At 39.2% G+C, this 18,588-nt stretch overlaps 1 protein-coding gene across 1 annotated transcript in view; it reads right to left on the reverse strand.

Annotated features, from left to right (window-relative positions):
- Positions 1-18,588, reverse strand: part of b4galt2 (UDP-Gal:betaGlcNAc beta 1,4- galactosyltransferase, polypeptide 2) — a 231,101-nt gene that overhangs the window by 96,671 nt on the left and 115,842 nt on the right. The window lies entirely within an intron of this gene.

Here is an 18,588-nt window from a genome sequence, read left to right on the forward strand (position 1 = left end):
GCAGCGCTCCACTGAGACTGCTCTTTTAAAGGTCTATAATGATCTTTTAATAGCATCTGATTCAGGGAATTGTTCTGGACTCATTGTACTTTGTAACGCTGACCACAGCATGTTAACAGGATTAAGGTTTTGGCGGGTATCTCTGGCTCTGCGTTAGACTGGTTATCTATTAATCTGACAGGACCTTCTCTGTTTGGGTGAGCATGTTCCCTTCTATCACTGCTTCACTAATCTGAGGGGTTCCACAAGGATCAATCCTGAGTTCATCATTATTTTCTTTCTACATTTTTCTTTTGGGTGGCATTATTGATCATCTTTATACAGATGACATTCAGCTATATATGTCATTTAAGCTTCCCCAGCTCAATATGCTGCACACCAAGGTTGATTATTTCTACTAGATTGGTGCCTGGCTCTCCAAGAGTTACCTTATCTTTCATTTCTACGAGACTGAAAGCAACCATAACAGCTCCTCCTGAACTAAATCCAAGAATCAATCCAGGGCTTGCTTCTTTCTGCTCATCAGCGTTCACACTGATTCTTTTATGGTCTTTGACTCTTATATAAAATCTATTTCACATTCCTGTTGCTTTACTTTCTGAAACATTTTTACATTTCGAGCCATAGTTTCCTGAGCTGAACTCCCCCCAGATTCCTGCAATGCTCCTTTTACAAGCGCAATCATCTCTTTCACACCTCCTAGTGATACAAAATGCAGCTGCCAGACTAATAACGCATTCTACTAAACACACATTACACATAACTTATGCTCCTTACATCTTTTCACAGTAAATTATAGGATTTATTTTAAAATTCTCATACTTGCATACAGAATACTAAATGGACACTAGCTCCACACTAGTTATCCCATTTACCCTAATGGTTGTTCCTCATATGAGACTGAGGACAGATGGAAGGATCCTTTCAGTCTGTGGCGACTTTGGAATAGTCTCTCTGTTTAGTTGACTCTGTAGACTCCTTTAAACGAGACCATGTGTTGAGATTCTCATTTAAACTATTTTTTAATAATCTGACTTTATTCTATTGCGTTCTGTCTTTTAACCTTTTTTTGCGATTAATTATTGCTATTAATTTGATTACACAACGAATTGTGACTACTTTTCGTAAAAAACGTATGCCAATAAATGTTTTTTATTGGAGCATTATAGTTATTGTAACATATCAAGTCTCTATTGTAGTTGTTTTTGCTGGTGTTCTACTATCAGTTTATGCCAAATATTAGATATCTGCTAAAAAAAAGAAAAAGGGAAAAAGAAATGGGAATGAAAATGTTTCAGCATGTCTCACTTTAAAGCTACAGACATTTATTGCATAATTTAATGTCTTTATCAACAACTGTCAGGTTGCTAGCCACCCACAAGCTGGTTGCTAGCAACCTATCATTAGGTTTAATTAATGGTCTAAGTATTGGAAGCTGATGCAACAAATGCAAAGCTTTCCTTCTGCTTCTGAACTGAACTCTAATGGAGAGCGCCACTGGTATTTAGGAGATGACACAACTGCAGAGCTAATAAGCACAATAATTACTGAATGGAATGAAAAGGTTAAAGTGCAAGCCTCTTTAATGCGATGTTATTTCACCATAAGGTCTGTTAATTTTTAAGTATTAAAAATATGAATACAAATGATTTCCAATGCAGAGTGTTTTTTCTTTTCTTATTAGGATGTTTTCAAGCTTGAGTGGGATTGGATGGACAGGAGAATCCCACTTACATCTGAGTTTTTGAAACGATGGGCGTTTGCACACGTTAACATCACATCCCACTATCCATACATGGATAAGCTTAGAGCCATGCTAGCTGGAGCACAGGATGGGAAACGGGGATATTGGGGGATTTATGAATATAATCCAGACTACTTTTGAAGAAAGGACATTTTTGTCTTTTCAGAAACATAAACCGTCAATCACTTTCATCGGCTTTGGTGCGAATGAAAGTGACAACAGGCGCACTGGAGAGGCAACAACAAGACAACCTCCATAAAGAAAATGGTTTTGCAGGTATTGGCCACAGATCATTGCTCTCTCTTTATCACCTAGTTTTGCTTTTTGCCCCCCTGACGGCAGGGATAGGCTCCAGCAACCCTAAATTTTAAAAGCAGTTAAGAAAATGAATGGATGGATGGAGACGGAGCTAAATATGAGGTCAAAACTAACTTTCAGCTGTATTTAAACATTGTTGTTTTTCTATATCTTATCTCCTTTCTTGATCCTTCTTATCTTGTTTTGAGAACATTTGACTACTCGACAAGTTTAATATTCCATGCAAACTTCTGAGCTGCTCTTTTTGCACCCGGCCTGCTTTCTACCGCAAATCCTTTCACAGCACTTTTATATGTTTGTATAGTTTATGCTATGGAGGTTGAAAAGCAACAATCAGACTGTTAATTTTATAACATGCTTCCTTTGTCTTTTCTGATATTGTTTCCCAAGATTGAAGAGCAATGGGTGCAGTTCAGATCTGCATCTTCTCCGCTTAGCAGTCAAACCTCCACTTGTTTAATTTTTCAGAGGGAAGCTTTTGCTGTGCCGATCCTCAGAGTACAACATGCTTCTCCTGCTGAGACCTTGAGGAGAACAATGCCAGATTCATTTTGCCAAATCAATACGTATGAGTTTCAAAGATGTGTTAGCTGCTATTGACAGAGATTTTTTTTCCTCCTAGTGGATTTAACATGGCGCTTCGGTCGAATGGGTTTCCTCATCGAGATGTCGAATGCCTTTCTTGTTACCCAGACGTCCTCTCCTTGCTGCTGGGCTGCTGGCACGAAGGCAAAAATAAACAAGTTGAAGGTCAGTCGGCTCAGAGAGGCGGTTTTAGATGGCCTGATGTAACACCAGCTATCACACCACATCCCGTGGCCCATCATGCGATCGCTGCATTACTGACCGCTTTAACATCCATCACAAACACTGGAAACACCGTCCTTGGTGTCAAACTACTGCCTCAAAGTTTTTTTTCAGAAGCATTCAGCAGACCGCAGGGATGAAGGCGGAACAGGCATGGCTGCTGGAGGGTGGGACTAATGCACAGGCTGCTGCCACAAGCTACAACTTTTCCTTGTTTGTAATTTGTGATTTACATAAAGAGTTTAAACCTGAATAAACCTGCAGACTACTCAAGAATAACTGAGAATTTATTACAAATTTGGTCTTGTTTTAGGAGTAATAGCAGCTCTTTCCTGAAAGCTAAAATGCTGAGAGTGTAACAGCCTCATGTTGGGATTGATAGCCGATTTTCCTTTCTCTTTTTCGTTCATTGAAAAATGCTTAGGACTGCTTTTCATTGATAAGCAATGATGGTGCAGTTAAGCTGTACTGACATTCATCTCAGTGTCCTGTAGTGCCCATCTGTGAGGTGCGTGCACAGCAGTTTCTATAACTACCAAATCAACGTAACTGAACTCAGGTGTGAAAAACCCGACAGCAAACTATGACAAACAAGTTTTGTTTGTCACCAAAAACCTAACTAAGCAGATAAAGATGGGACTCTGATGTGGGAGAGTAAAGACCTGTGCTGTCCAAGTGCTTCAGTGGTGGCACTTCTAACACAGTAGTCAACCTGCCAACCACTGCCGACTAACAGCCGACATCCTCGGCTGTTAGTCGGGTCCTGGAAACAGATCACAACTACTTTTTTTTTAAAATTATTCCATGATATATCTGCACCTGGCAACATAATCGGGATCAGTGAGATGTGCTATAAACTAACCCTCATGTTATCTTGAAAGAGAAAAGTATAAATTAATACTAAAACTAAGAGGCAAGTGGTCTGTTGTAAATGTTCCCTCTAATGTATAGAAATATGAATAAAAAATAAGTTTGAATAGAAAGTCAAATATAGTCCCGTATTAGCAGGTTTTCAAACTTAGGTGGGATTGCAATGACAAGAGAATCCCACTTTCAGAAAGCTTCTAGTTGGAGCACTTTTTATTTATAAATAATAATAAATATATTTATTATATTAATTATTAAGATTTATGCCTCTTATCTCAGTTTCTTTTAAAAAAGGACATTTTCTCTCTTGATAATTAAGGACTTTGATAGAAGCTACTTTCAGCTGCTACATTATCCACAATGGGTCGCTACAACAGGCAGCTCAACAATTTAGAACTTTAATTTATGTGACTGAAAAGATGATAAAACCTTTGAAATATTAACCTAGACAGATTCTGCGCATGTACAGTAGAAGAAATTAGGTCATAGCCACAGAAGCTAGGGAACAATGTGATTCCCCAACTGGTTGGTGACTGGTTGCTGGAAGTCTTTAGGTGAAACTCACTGCAAAGAGGTACAGTTTACTGTGCTGCACCGAAACAATGAGAAAATGCATTGCATTTTGGCAAGTTTCACTACCCCTCAGTCAAAGGAGCTTGCAAAGACAAGTGTCTGTACTTCTCCTTGAAGACGTTTCACCTCTCATCTGAGAAGCTTCTTCAGAACTGAAGAAACGTCTTCAAGTAGAAGTCCAGACACTTGTCTTTGCAAGCTCCTTTGACTAAGATGACCTGGATGACTGAGAACCTTCACAGACACTACCGCTCAGTAGACAGTCTGCAGACACGTCTTCCATGTAAACTACAGCAGTAACATCTTTGTTGTAACAGATTGGTTTTGCTTAGTTCTGCCGTTTTCAGGTAATAAACTTTAAAGTTTTGCAGCATCACGATTAACATCTGATCATCGAACATTGCATAATAAAGCAAAAGCGGTACATTAATGTGCAATAATTATGTGCATTAGCAGCTTTTCATCAACTAATGCAAACTGTTGTGTCCTTATAAGCCTCATCTGGCATGCTTGAGCACAAGCAACCCTGTCAAACAAATGAGACGCTGTTTGCAGAACTTGATTTGCTTGAGAAGTGGGAATACACATGCACGCACACACACACAGTAATGATAAAGGTTTGTCTAGAAGGAGAGAGAAGAAACAAAGTGGCCCTCTCATACCACAGACAAGTCCAAGTTACAGGATGTCTCACTTATCTCTGCACAGCCATTAGATGGAAACATGAATGAATGGGAAGCACTTTGAAGCAATTTTCTAAGCAATTATTACTAACAGTATTTTTTCCTCCCTTGTCTAGTTTTTGTGCTTCATAGCTCACCACAGTATGTTTTACACAATGGTCTTATCCCCGCCGGTGATCTCTAATACTGCTGACATTATTACAACTCGTCTCCGTGTTTATGCCAGTAGTAGGCTCAAAAGATGAAGTGCAGCAGCAGGGTAGGAGGAAACAAAGAGAGCAGACAGAGAGATAAATAAATAGGTATGCCTGCCTTTGTCATAAAATGCATTAAGAGACAAGAAGGTTGCAGAACATTAAAAACCTGCAGGTTATTATGATAGTTATTACTGAAGTAGCTCCCACTGAAAGGTATCTTTCTATCTGAGGTCACTTACCCGGGATTTGCATGCGGGTCATATCCCTACTACATTAACACTGATTTCCTGAGTGAAATCAGATTGTTATTCGCGTTTCCCAGACAGTAGCGGCATTATTTAAATCCTTTGCAGAAATGGCCTGCATTTTGGAAATGAAGTTGTTATGTCTGTCTGAACGGGATAATTTAATTATTTTTTGTTGTTGTTGTTGTTATTATTTATTTTATTTTAAGTTGTTACAGACGGGACAGACACGACTGAGGGATAGGAAAGGGAGAAAGAAAGATGAAGGAAAAGAAAATCAGAAGGGAAGAGGGACAGTGAGAAAGGGCACTTAAAAAGAGAAAGAAGAGAAAAAAAATCTCCTGGATCACCTGTTGAGAGAAAAAGACGAGAAAACAAGCAAAAACAACAACAACAGAGCAACATACTAAACACAACACCATCACGTTAATCTAGCTAAGTGTAAACAGCAGTAAATACTAAATATTGAATGTTGTTGTGTAGCAAGAAGGACCGACAGCGCATAATGTGCTTGGAAATAGCAGCCAATACAGGTGTCGTTTATGTCTATAAACAGTGAACACCCGTGTGCACACCTGTGTGGATCAGCACGCTTGTATTCAAAAGGTTTCCCCATGTAATGGTCTGCTAGAGCAGCGGTCCCCAACCCCACGGGCCGCGAGAGTTGAGGCTCGGGTGTGAAATGTATGGTTTTCAGGGTTTTTAGCGTTATTTTGTTATCGTTTTTATCGTTTTTATCGTTAACTCGGTTTTCCTGGGTCTTTTCACATGTGTTATGGATAAATCTTCTTTTTTCGGTACCGGTACTAGTTTTGTTTTGCTGTATTTATCTGTGACACCTTAAAGTCCGGTCCGTGAAAATATTGTCGGGCATAAACTGGTCCGTGGCGCAAAAAAGGTTGGGGACCGATGTAGAGAGCCATAGCCCTCTACCCCAGGGCATGAAGCAGGCATGGAGGAGATCCAGGCTCCAGACATCCAGAGGTCCCAGAGTGCGAGAGCCCAAGGAGGACCACTGGAGGGGCATCCGTGCCACCCTCCTGGGAACGGGATAACTAATGCAATATATAATTATCAATAATTAAAGACAGAATGAAGCAAAGTACAGCTTTAAATATGTGGCCTTGTTTAAATAGAGATAAAATAAGTACAGTAAAGTCATCCAATTCACAAAAAAGCAACGATATCATCTGCACAGGAGAACCTTGTTTGACTTCACAACACAATGTGACGTCTTGCAACGCTCTATCCTGGCCAATCGAACAGGTGGTTTAATCAAACACCAGTGAAGTAGTGTTTCTGTTTACCTCATCAGCCTCCCAGATGTGATCAAAGTGATTATGCTATTCTAAAAAGTGTGAATGTGTGCGTGAATGGGTGGATGACTGGATATGTAAAGCGCTTTGGGGTCCTTAGGGACTAGTAAAGCGCTATATAAATACAGGCCATTTACCATTTAAAAAATACAATAAAAACTAATAGTTATGCCCCATAATGTTAAAAATAGTTGTGCTGTGACTTTGCATTTGATTTGCCTTTAAAATGATGGATTTACGTGACAGTTAGTGGCCATAACAATCACCAGAACTGCATTTATTTATAAATGCTGACAGTTCGATCTTCGTGATAAGACCAACGCTTAATAAGACCAACCGACGTTCTGAAGAATATGGTTAATCTGGTGGAATATCTGAACATACCAACAGAAATAACAGGACAAGCATGAAATAATCCTTAGAAGTAATACTGTATAAAATGGACATGAACAACAGGTGACTGTAATTATTTTTAAACTGCATTTTTTAAATAAATGTATAAGAAATGTATTTATTAACATAAACTCACTGCAGCCAATGAGGCAAGCTATGGGTGTGGAGTCTTGCCCCAGGACACTATGGCAGCTGGAGGGGTCAGAGACCCTCGAAGCCAGTGATTAGTGGACAATGCGCTCTACCACCTGAGCCAAGGCCTCTCCACTACTAAAGGTGTATTATTAATCCTTTCCCATAACCTTTGTGAGCAAGAAGAAAAAATAAAAACAGTTATTTATCTGGCCTTTTCTGTCAGCAGTGTGTGATGCAGGAAAATGAAGTCAAAAAGACAGTTTTAGCGTGAGACTGAGGTAAGTGCTGTTGGGGAAACAGCAGAGCACCGAATGGGTCTGAACCAGAGTGACATTTCCGGGCCGTTTTAACGAGGTCCTGTCAAAGCAGTTAGAAGGTTTCATACAGCTGTTCTCAGCTCTCTGAGTAGCAAGGTTATGAAGTTTGGCTGTGTGGCTGATGTCTGCAGTGGACTGTGTGAACAGTGAAGACCCACTATTCAAACATCAAAATGCTTTAGCCCTGAGTGGTGGTGAAAAAAAAGAAGAGAAACAGGTGATTTCAGGCTTTCAAAGACTAACAAACATCAACAACATGATTTTAAAAGAGAGTCGACACAACCAGTCACGTACAAAGTTTATATGAGGAAACCAAAAGCCTATAAGCATGTCTGCAGTTTATCTGACTCTAAAGATGTAGCTGATTTAAGTCTGACACTGATTCCCTGACATCACATCTGGGCTAGCCTCTGTATCGCTACAGTTAAATGAAGGTAGAAACAGAAAGCAGATAAAGTAGCACCCAGGTGCATGGCATGCTACAAGAAGTTCAAACTTTAGTGCATTTGATAACGTACTTTTTTGATTCACGTGGCTTTGTTGCCAAATACCACCTAGATATCATCTTTACTGTTAAAAAAAAAAATCAAACAGTAACAAACAAAACCAAACAACTTTACTGTGTTTTGTCCTCTCTGTTTTTCTGTTAATGTACACCTGTGTGTTTCTATAACGTAGAACTTCTGCTGAGCTTTGTTATGACCCCAGCTGCTTAGAGGGGAAGGGAAATAACATTAATGACCAGGCAGAAGAAGGTAAAGCCAAAATTATAATTTCTCAGTAAATGAAAAGTCTTTATAAACAATAAAAGAACTAACAGACAATGAGCGCTATTTAAAAAGAGGAAATAAAGGATTTTATATTGTCCTTCCTGCCTGATTCCTTAAAAAAAAAAAAAAAAATCCCCCTCTATCTTACCCAACTAACCACAGCAATAATCATTAGTGAGTAGCACCTTTAAACCCAAGTGGTAAAAAATGAATCCCCCGCCCAGCGTCAAGGTGCAGTGAATGTGTTAAGCAAAAACAAGAAGGCATCAGTAAAAAACCTACTGCAACCTAACCACAACAGCAAGTAAGAAGGTAAAATCTAACCTAGAAAACAGTGACAAAAAACAACCACAACGCACATCAGCAGGCACAATTAATCACAGCCGGCCCAACTAAGCAGATGGTGCAATTGTTGGCGCAGCTTGATTGGAGCAGAGACTGAGATGCTGGTCCAGTCAGGCACAGCAGCAGAAAAGACAACTGGAGACACCAATCCTGGGCAACAGCTCGAACATACTAATTACCATGTTAATCAAGTCATGTTAAATGTTAATCAAGTCTTCAAGCTTGGTCACCAGATCCAGCTCCCTGCACAGACATGCAACCTCTGATTCGCTGTCAAGAAATCAGAATACTAGGAAGAGATCAAACTCTCCTCTTCAGGTGTGTCAGTAGTTTTCCTTCAAATAACTCACTTTAAGAATGTTACCACATAGACTTTTATTTGTATAACTGTATTCAGCTTGGTTGAGATTTCACTGATTAAAGCTTAAAATGCATTTTTTGTTGCAGTGATTCTTTCTTTAGCAATTCGCTAAACTGACACATATTTTAAGAGAAATCAGTGAACAGCCTTGGCAAGATGGCAAGGGTGAGATCTAAAACCTGCAGGACACCGGCTCTCAAGGCCTGGAGTTTGAGACCCCTGCTTTAAGCCCTCCCAGTAGACACACCTATGGTATCAATTTAAAGCTCCTACGTTGCCTTGTTTTTAAGTTACTGCATTCACAAACTTGAGTGCCCAGGCCACCTTACTAGCAATCTAATCTGCAGCACTAACTTCTGCTTTGTTAGTTTGGGATTTTTTTCCAGTAAGGAATATATGGCAACAATATGTTCCGAAACCCTGGTGGCCTTAAGGTGGCCTGTTCAGGTAGAATTTCAGACCAAGCTGGAGCTCCTTGGGGAGAAAAAAAAAAAAGACTACCTTAAGAAAAGCTTTGTTCTGATAAATCACAGCTGGATCACCGGGGAGAGGATTTCTGATGACTCCAGGGTACATTGTATTTACTACTAACTCTTCAAATGATGGCGATATATGAATCATATCGATCGTGTGTATCAGCATGTACTTTTGTCTGTAATTCCAGAAAGGTGGTTGTATATACTAAAACTAGTTTCAAGTCTCTTCCTGTGGTGTTTGGACTTCTTGTACTGTTTACTCCAGTGTCTACGAGGAACACTGTTTATTTTATACACCTGCTCACATTGGCCATTTGGGACAATAAAAAATGGCTTGAACTACAACTGAGTGTAAAAATGAAACAAAACTCCAGAAGTAAAATAAAAGCCTCACAACTGTACTGCACAGTAAAAATGACATTATTCTTTAGCTTGATGCTTTAGTTTTGTCTCCACAGCTTGGTGTCAATGCTTCCTTGATTCAAGCGGAAACTGATTTTGGGGGTGGGTGGGGGGGGCACACATTTAATTATGCATCACTAAAACGCTAAAATTTAAATTCATGGTTACGCCAGGCTTCACATTATGCCTGTGCGCATTAAGTAAACACACAGGCAGGTGCAACATAGACCTTCAGAAAAATTTGTTTCAATGAACGTCACATGATTTGAATGTAAAAACAATTACAATTGGAGAAAGGAACACCTGCAAAAAAGTAGCAGTTGTTCCTTTTTTGACCACACAGTTTGGCAAATTATGAAGAAATTGGGGAAACTAAGACTGAGAAATTTTCTTTTGTAGAAGCTCGGATGGTTTAAGTTTTCCATAGAAAGGCAAAAAAAAAACCCAACGAAACAAAACAAAGAACAAAAAAACATTTTTGTTCTACAAAACATCAAAACCTGCAATGGTGGCATAATTTGAATAAACCTGAAAAACACACACACACTTTGACTATTTCTATCTTATTTCTAAAGAAGAACACTGCATTCGCAAAAGAAAATAAATCCTGACTCATTACCTGGAAATTATAAATAACTACCTAGTAACTATGAGAACTATGATTACTTTGGAAAATGTCACGTTAAAAGTCTTTAATTGTGCAGGCTGTGACATTAGTTTAGAATTGAAAGATATAAAAGATATCTATCAAGTTTCTTCATACTCATTGATACTCGATGTGCTTGTAACCAATGTTCCCTCTAACTTTTCATGTGTCTGAGCAAACGCACAAACTCCCTTGGACCACTGTGAGCAACAGCAGACGTGTGCACTGTGGTCACGGCAGCATCGAATCCATCCAAGTTTCATGGTTTATTAAAATAATCAAATTACAGCACTTATATTTATGTTAGACTACTTTTAATGAAGTGCTTTAGCCCACTTACAAGGAAAATTTAAATAAAATCTTGTTCATGATCTGTGTAGTATGTTACACTATTGGAAGTAAAAATAACTTGAACTCCAATTTTGATAACACAACTTTCTTCTTTTTTTTTTTTTTTTTTTCCAGCTCAGACTTGTATTATGAGTCTGTGGTCTGGGAGAGAGTCCTGTAACTCTCTGTCTGCAAAATACAGTAAATAATGACCAATGTTGGGCAATTAATTATATAGTTACTTCTTCAAAAAAGTAACTCAGTTTTGCAAACAAAGTTTTTTGCAGCTGTTTACCTAAAAATGCAGCCAATGCAGTTTTTTAAATAAACATTTCAAACTGTTTACAGAACAATCAGCTGTTCTGCATCAAATCTGATGCCACACAAATTATTTGTGCCACTCCAAAAGATAATTTCTGTCCACTATGAGATAAAGGAGAACAACAGCCTGATACCTGCAGGCCTGACAACAGGAGATGTATCACTCCTGTAACACCTGTAACATTCAGTAGTCGCCTCATTGTTCTGACACACACAACAACTATTGACTACACTACACACTAACTACACAAGGCAACACACTAACTTTACACTCCAAACACGCTAAACGTCGCAAATCTCTCACATCTCTAAACACCGCCGTCACTCCTAAAACTCCCCCCCTTCCTAAACAACTAAATGCCATCTCGCCATATCCTTTTTTTGATTGGTCGACATGGTACATTTTTCCACCAACAGGAAAGGCTGGGAGGGGTGGGTGGTGTTTTGTTGGTTTTGTTTTTGCTCACAGGTGCAGAGTGCTTTCGAGCGTTTTCCTTATAAAACGCCGTTTTTTACCGTTTCTTCCAGCAGTAAATATAAACAACGATAGTATTCAGGAAGAAAAGCAAACATTGCAGATATTTTTATCATAACTTTTTACGTGGCCTATCAACACAATTAAAAAAAAAACTGGTATAAAGTCCACACTTTTCCCGTCAATTGTTCCGTCTGTCCTGCTCACATCTCCAGTGGTTGTCCACGTTGTCATTAACGTGGCTTCTCTCCACTTATTTTATGCGCAACACAGATTTTCTGTGCGCAGAGACCGTGCCTGCAGTGCGCGATTGCGCATGCGCGCAGCTTAGAGGGAACATCGCTTGTAACTATCACTGAATTACTTTGATGATGGGAAAGTCTTAAAAACCGAGCCAGTGATCGATTCATTTTATAGACAGTGATGGTCTGAAAGCAAACATGAAAAAAACTTGGGTTATTTCTCTTTGATTTTTTTCTGGATTTGATTTTTTTTAATGCATCTCACTACGATCCACTTTAGGTGGATCTCTAGACATTAAAGTCATGTAGACATGGTACATTTTGCTACTTTTATGTTTGACAACTGGCTCTCTGAAAACTGCAGGACAGAAGAGAAGAACCTTGCAGCTAAATCTGATGAATCTATAATTCATCAAAGCGCAGGCAAGTGCTATCACATCAAGCACTTTGCACCTGGGACTTAATGGGGTCTAAGGGTACAAGAGCGAACAAGAACATTGGAGCAACAGCGCTCCAGCAAACACCGGAACATAAAGTTGCAGGAGGGCAAGGTGGAGGAGGAAAAGGAACACAGTTGTTTTTATAAGATCAATATCCTATTCCATGGTCAGCTGCACATATTTCCCTTTTCCTTCTCTCTTTTTTTTTTACATTTACGGTTCAGACAGCAGAGAAACTTTGATGCATGTTGCAGGCACCAAAACGAGCTAGCATTTTTCATTTTATCTGTTGTCCACTGTATCACTTGATGCAATTAAGCAGATATTGCACTTTTTATATTACAATTAGTACATTTTTTTCCCATATCAACCTCCGATATTATTAGAGGTCTTTACACTTTGATGGATGAAACTGGTTCAGTCCTTCTTGAATGAATAGGGAAGTGAGGGATGTTGTTCATTATTCTCTTACATTTTACAGCCCAAAAAATGTCACCTTATTAATAATGAAAATTAGCTGCAGCTATAATTGATATATGCTCATCTTTAATTTTCACCATACCACTGACTGGATACTGTGTCCTCTTCTACGTGTGACTTGGCAGAGTCAAAGTCGAGAAAACTCACAACTCTCAAAACAAGTGAAGACAAAAAGGAAAGTGACTGATGATTATGGGCAAATTTACCAGCGAGAATAGATGGACACGGGCGTTTGCTCTCTTGAAATTTAATGAAATGAAAGCACAAAAACAAATAAAAAAACAACAAATGTCACCCAGTGAAATGCACAACACCAGCCACTATAAACCCACACTCACTGCCTGTTCCCAGACCAATGAACCATCTAGTCTGCCTTAATGTGACCTTCACTTTAAAGTCCAAACAAATACAAACAGGAATACACACCATTTAATCCTTCCTGATCCTTTGGGGTCCACTCAGAGACGGACATTGCTGGATCTGAGGTGAAGACGTGAATGCAAACAACAAACAGTGGGAATATCTCTATTTGAACTTTCTTTATTTCTATTTTATTCTACTCTACCTCTTCATTTTTAAGGAAAATTAGTACTCTATTTGTCTTACATTTATTTGAAAGGTGTAGTCCATTTGGCATACAGTTTTACATTCATAAAAAGGTGAGCTATGAAAATTTAATGTCTTGCTAAAGTTCGAGCTGCTAATCAAATGTCAAGGTCAGGGGTTGCAAACCTGAGGCTCTGGAGCTTCACGTGGCCCATCTCAGCTGGCTACCTGAAGCTTTGTTAAAAAAAACAAAATCTATATAAAATGACTCTTATGTTAGTAACATAAGAACAGAAAAAAAGTCTTGTGTAGCAGAACATTTCCTTTTCCTCTTAAGTACAAATTTTAAATCTGACATATTTATTTCATGACCTTTAGGAAGAAGCCTGACGCCACAGTTGAGAACCACTAGATGATACATAACTCTTACTAAAACTAGCTTGACATCAACAATAAAATATTGCTTGGTGCATTAGTATTAACAGCTGAATAACGTCACACAGTCACAGAGGTCATTTGTTCTGCAGGATAAGTGCTTTTGGTTTTAATAATGATTTTGCTTATAATTTGTATTTTTGCTTCGGTGTGATTTTAATGCAGGATCATTCCTCGTAGAAATACATAAATGTGTCCAGTTTTCAAGTGACCTTAAGCTCTTATAAAAAGTCCTAACAGCAGATGGCTCTTCCTCCTTCATCACTTCTGTCGCTCACCCTCTTTCTCACCCTCTTTTCTTTTTGCTCTGTCCCGCTCTTTGCCTCTCTCTGGGCTTTCCTCCAGTTTTACGCGATGAGCTGATGGCCAACAAACAAACATTGGCCCCGGTCCTCGGCAGGCAGAGAGGACACAGAGCAGCAGGGCAGAACAGCAAGGTTGCTATATCACTTTCCGCATGATCCCTCTGCAACGCCTACTCACTGTACCTCACCAGCTGCACCACCGCTTTTTAGAGCGAGATGATAGCTGCTTAAAATTTTTCAGTTGAGGGCAGTGACACAGTGCAGCAAGCAGGGAAACCACTCTTAAGTTTATGAAAAGTTAAATGACCTCTGACTTTTGCTCTTATGGATAAATCATTGCTCTTGCACAGCACTCATACCTGGTCACCAGTATGAGGTGGCAGGAGGTTGAAAGGAGTTGTTTTGTAGTAAAATATTCTAAACATATAGAATCTGGAGGGTTAAAAAATGTTTCCAGTCAGCAGAGAGGACTGCAAAGTTACAGATAAATGGTTATTATTGAAGCGGATATGCGACGATAAATGGACTAATTTAATTCCAAAAGACCAAAATTCCTTTGTGTAAATGAAGTGCAATGATGGATGACCATATCAGATTTTCTTAGCCATTCAAAAGCTTGAAAAGTTTCTTATTGAAATAATGAACAATACTGTACAAAATACAATGTGATCTGAGAATACATCTATCATTCATTAGCTGCTGGTTCACTCAGTCCTGTTGTTTGTGGTGCTGCAGTTTCAACAAAAACACAAAATTATGACATCTGTGAAAGTGAGATGTGTTGCAGGACTCTTGCACTAGACTGCTCGGTGTGCTTAAAAAACAGGCAGGTGAGCTTATATGCTGATGATGTTTGTGAGGATGCTTGGGCCAAATTTGATGCTTCAACTCTGTGGGTGAAAATCACACCAGACAACACAGCCTTCCTGTTTCCCACTGATGTGAAATAGACTTGGTGATTGTAAAGGGTTGTATTTGCAGTGTGTAGCTGTTAGCTGACCTTCAATAAAATAAAGAGGATATTTAATATCTGTTTGAAGGACGAAGATTCATATACAGCACTGTGCAAAATTCTTCAGTCACCCCTCATTTCTGTATATTTTGCTTCCAAGAAGTCAGCTTAATTTTTAAAAAAGTGATCTTTTGCAATAATTCATGCTTTCTTCGGTCTTTCGCAGTTTTTCTTTGGACATTGGCTGCCTTTTCACTCACTTTCAGTCCTGTCCTTGTAATTGATCGTTTTATGAGGAGTGTTTATTGAGCCACTTAACACTGATGTGGATTATTGATTATTATGAATTATTTAAGCATAAAAAGGCACCTAACCCGAGAGATGAACCAAGTCAAGTATCAATGTATTTGTGTAGCACATTTAAAACCTCAGTTGACAAAAGTTCTCCACAGTAAAAGCCTGGATATGATGATCAAAGAAAGCCAGCGAGTATCAATCTTTTTTTGATTGAGTGATTGCACAACTCTTTTACCAGCAGTGTTGGGGATATGTATCCGATGTCAAAATTCTGTAATTGCAAATGCATAATAATGCTATCAGATATTCATCCACCATGCAACACCATCTGAAAGGCATCCGATTATCAAAAGCTTCATTTTTCAGCACGGCAGTGCATGACAATGTTCTACAATAACGCACAATGAAACTATATAAGTCATGGATTGGCCTCACCAGAGCACATTACTGAAACTTTAGTGAAGCCTGAGATCAGAAGTCAGGCGACTTAAAAAAAAGACAGCTTGTGTAGAAGAATAAAGGTGGTCACAACAAATATTGATGTTCAGATTTTGTTAAAAGTGCACAAACTCTATTTTTTTCCCATGTATTTTTGCAGATGTTTCAATAACTCAGTGCATCTATTTCCCATTTTCCTAGCAAAATACAAAGAAATGAGGGGTGTTTTGCACAGTGCTGAATGTGCGTGTGAGTGACACATACACAAAAAGCCTGTTTTGACTCGAAGGACATGACAGCCATTATCTGTTAGCCAAGATGAGCCCGGAGGGTGGAAATTATCACAGCATGACCTCCATCCCTGACACACACACCAGTGCAACACCCCCACTCCAACCTTTTAACTCCGTGTTAAAAGGTTACAGATTTTCACTCTTTCAACACTTGAGCGAGCATGATAGCAAAGTTCTCTCCGCTATCCTTTTGGAAAGTGACGCCGGGTGTAAAGGTTTAATTGCCCACCGTGTCAGATACATCAGGGCTTCTTGTCATCAGAGTCCCACCTCTGTCGCTTTGATTCGCTTCCACTCAATCTGCCTGCTTGTTCCTCATCTCTGCCTCATTTTAGCATCTTTTCTTGTGACTCTCTTAGAGGTGTTCTGGCAATCAGAGCACTCATGTGTCCTGACTGACCTCTTTAACAGAAACCCGTAATAGCTGGAAGAAACAACGTTACCAATTGAGTTATTCAGGCAAACATTGTGGAAGCCTCAAGAATGAAGATTGGGAGCTCTTATGTTAATCAGAGGTCGAGTTTTTAAAAAAAATGAATCAGCTGATCAGCTGTCAGTCAAAATATTAGACCAGATAGAATCAGAGACTGTATATTAAAGATGGACATGATAATGAAATCACCCGTTGACTGGTTGGTTGGTTACTAGGCTTCATTTTGAAGGTTCAGTTTTTGTAACTTTAGCTTTAAGTAACCAGTGGATGAAGTACTAAGTTATTGGTTAATAGATAAAAGCCTGAGCCTGGTTCTGCCAGAGGCTTCTTCCTGTTAAAATTGAGTTTCTTCCCCACTGTCATCAAGTGTTTGCTAATGGCGGTCACCTGATTGTTTGGGTTTTCTCTGTATTACTCTATGGTATTTACTTCACCTCATCTTGAGGCGACTGTTGTTCTGATTTGATGCTATATAAATAAAACTGAATTGAATTGACAAGCATACTTATAAATTAGTCCCAAATAAACCACATCACTGGACAGCCTGACAAGTCCACTGATTTAATTAGTCTAAGTGAAGCCCAGCAATGGGAAGGGATAGTGATAATTCACACGTTTAAACTTGCATTAGTTTAAACTCATAAGTTTCATTCTAAATATATGGAAGTGTTACCAAATGCAGTGTTACTAGGCAGTAAATATGTTTGTTTTTGCTATAAAGCTTTATGCTGTAGGAGCTGAACTTGCTTCTGATTAACTGCAGACTTTGGCCCTCATGCATTGGCTTAATTCTTCAGCACTGTAGGTCACTGTATGGCAGCATCAGAAGAGGTTTTGAGATAGAGGAGAAAAAAAGCAGTATGATTATGTTTCAGACAAAAATTGGGAACCTAGATTCACTAGCAACACTTAAACTTTCATTGTTGTCATCATTATTATTATTCATGACATGTTCGCTTTTTCAAAAAGTCCAACTTTTCAGTTAAACAAAACATAAAAAGGGAGATTCGTGTAACATCACAAGTCAAAAGATAAACAGAAACTGCATGACATAAGACCTCTGTGCCTGCAAACCGCCCGGAGATAAAACTGAAGGTGAAGTCAAAGTATTTACAGTCTTGTGATGGAAATGCCAATGAGAGATGGGCTGGAAGGAAAGGAGAAGGTTAGGTTAAAAATGCTTCAGATGTTGCACCCACTCTAACAGCTCTTACCCTCACTAACAGCTTTACTTTTGATATAAGGAAGATTAAAAACCGTTCAGATGTGTTTACGTGTGTGTGTGTTTGTGTGCATAACTGTAAGCGAGAGAGAGAGGACGAGAGCAAAGGAGTAAGACACTGGAACATAACCACATCAAGAGCAGAGCGCAGCAGGGCAGGCGAAACCAAAGGCCTGTTCCACAGGGGAAGTGATTAAGGCGTTGCACAAGGCCCACAGGGAGCAAAAGGGCAGAAAAGAGAGCTCATTATCCATAATGTGGAAGAAGAGTTATTCTCGCCACAGAGTCACACACACACTCTCGCAATATTACTTAAAAATCCATCTTCTGAACCGAGTGATAGTAAATATGCTGCTCTGGAGATGGGCTGTTATTTGGGTTAAAGACAGTCAATGAAGAAGTTTGGGATGGGAGAGGGGGGAAGGCAGCCGTTAGGGACTGGAAGATGACTTGTTCTCTGTTGCATGCAGCAATGAATTCGACTGTATTAATAGATTAAAAAACTTAATATTGTGTTCCAATGATTTTTTACAGCTTAATACAAGACAGATGTACTTCGTTGCTCTTGTCATAGTGTATTTGGAGTTTTACAGGTCAGGCTCTTCTGCTTAACCATTGGCTGGAGCCTATCGCAGCTACCACAGGGTGAGAGGTGGGGTACCATGGACAGGTCGCAGCCCATCGCAGGGCTAACACACAGAGACACAACCATTCATACCTATGGGAAATTCTGAAATATCAACTAACCTAACCCCACTAAAATATTTATAATATGTTTACTTTG

This window comes from Aulonocara sp. 'chitande type north' Nkhata Bay, linkage group LG18 (genome assembly GCF_057382095.1).
Source record: "Aulonocara sp. 'chitande type north' Nkhata Bay isolate Kocher_YH1m ecotype deep benthic linkage group LG18, A_spYH_male_GT1.1, whole genome shotgun sequence".
Taxonomy (NCBI): Eukaryota; Metazoa; Chordata; class Actinopteri; order Cichliformes; family Cichlidae; genus Aulonocara; species Aulonocara sp. 'chitande type north' Nkhata Bay.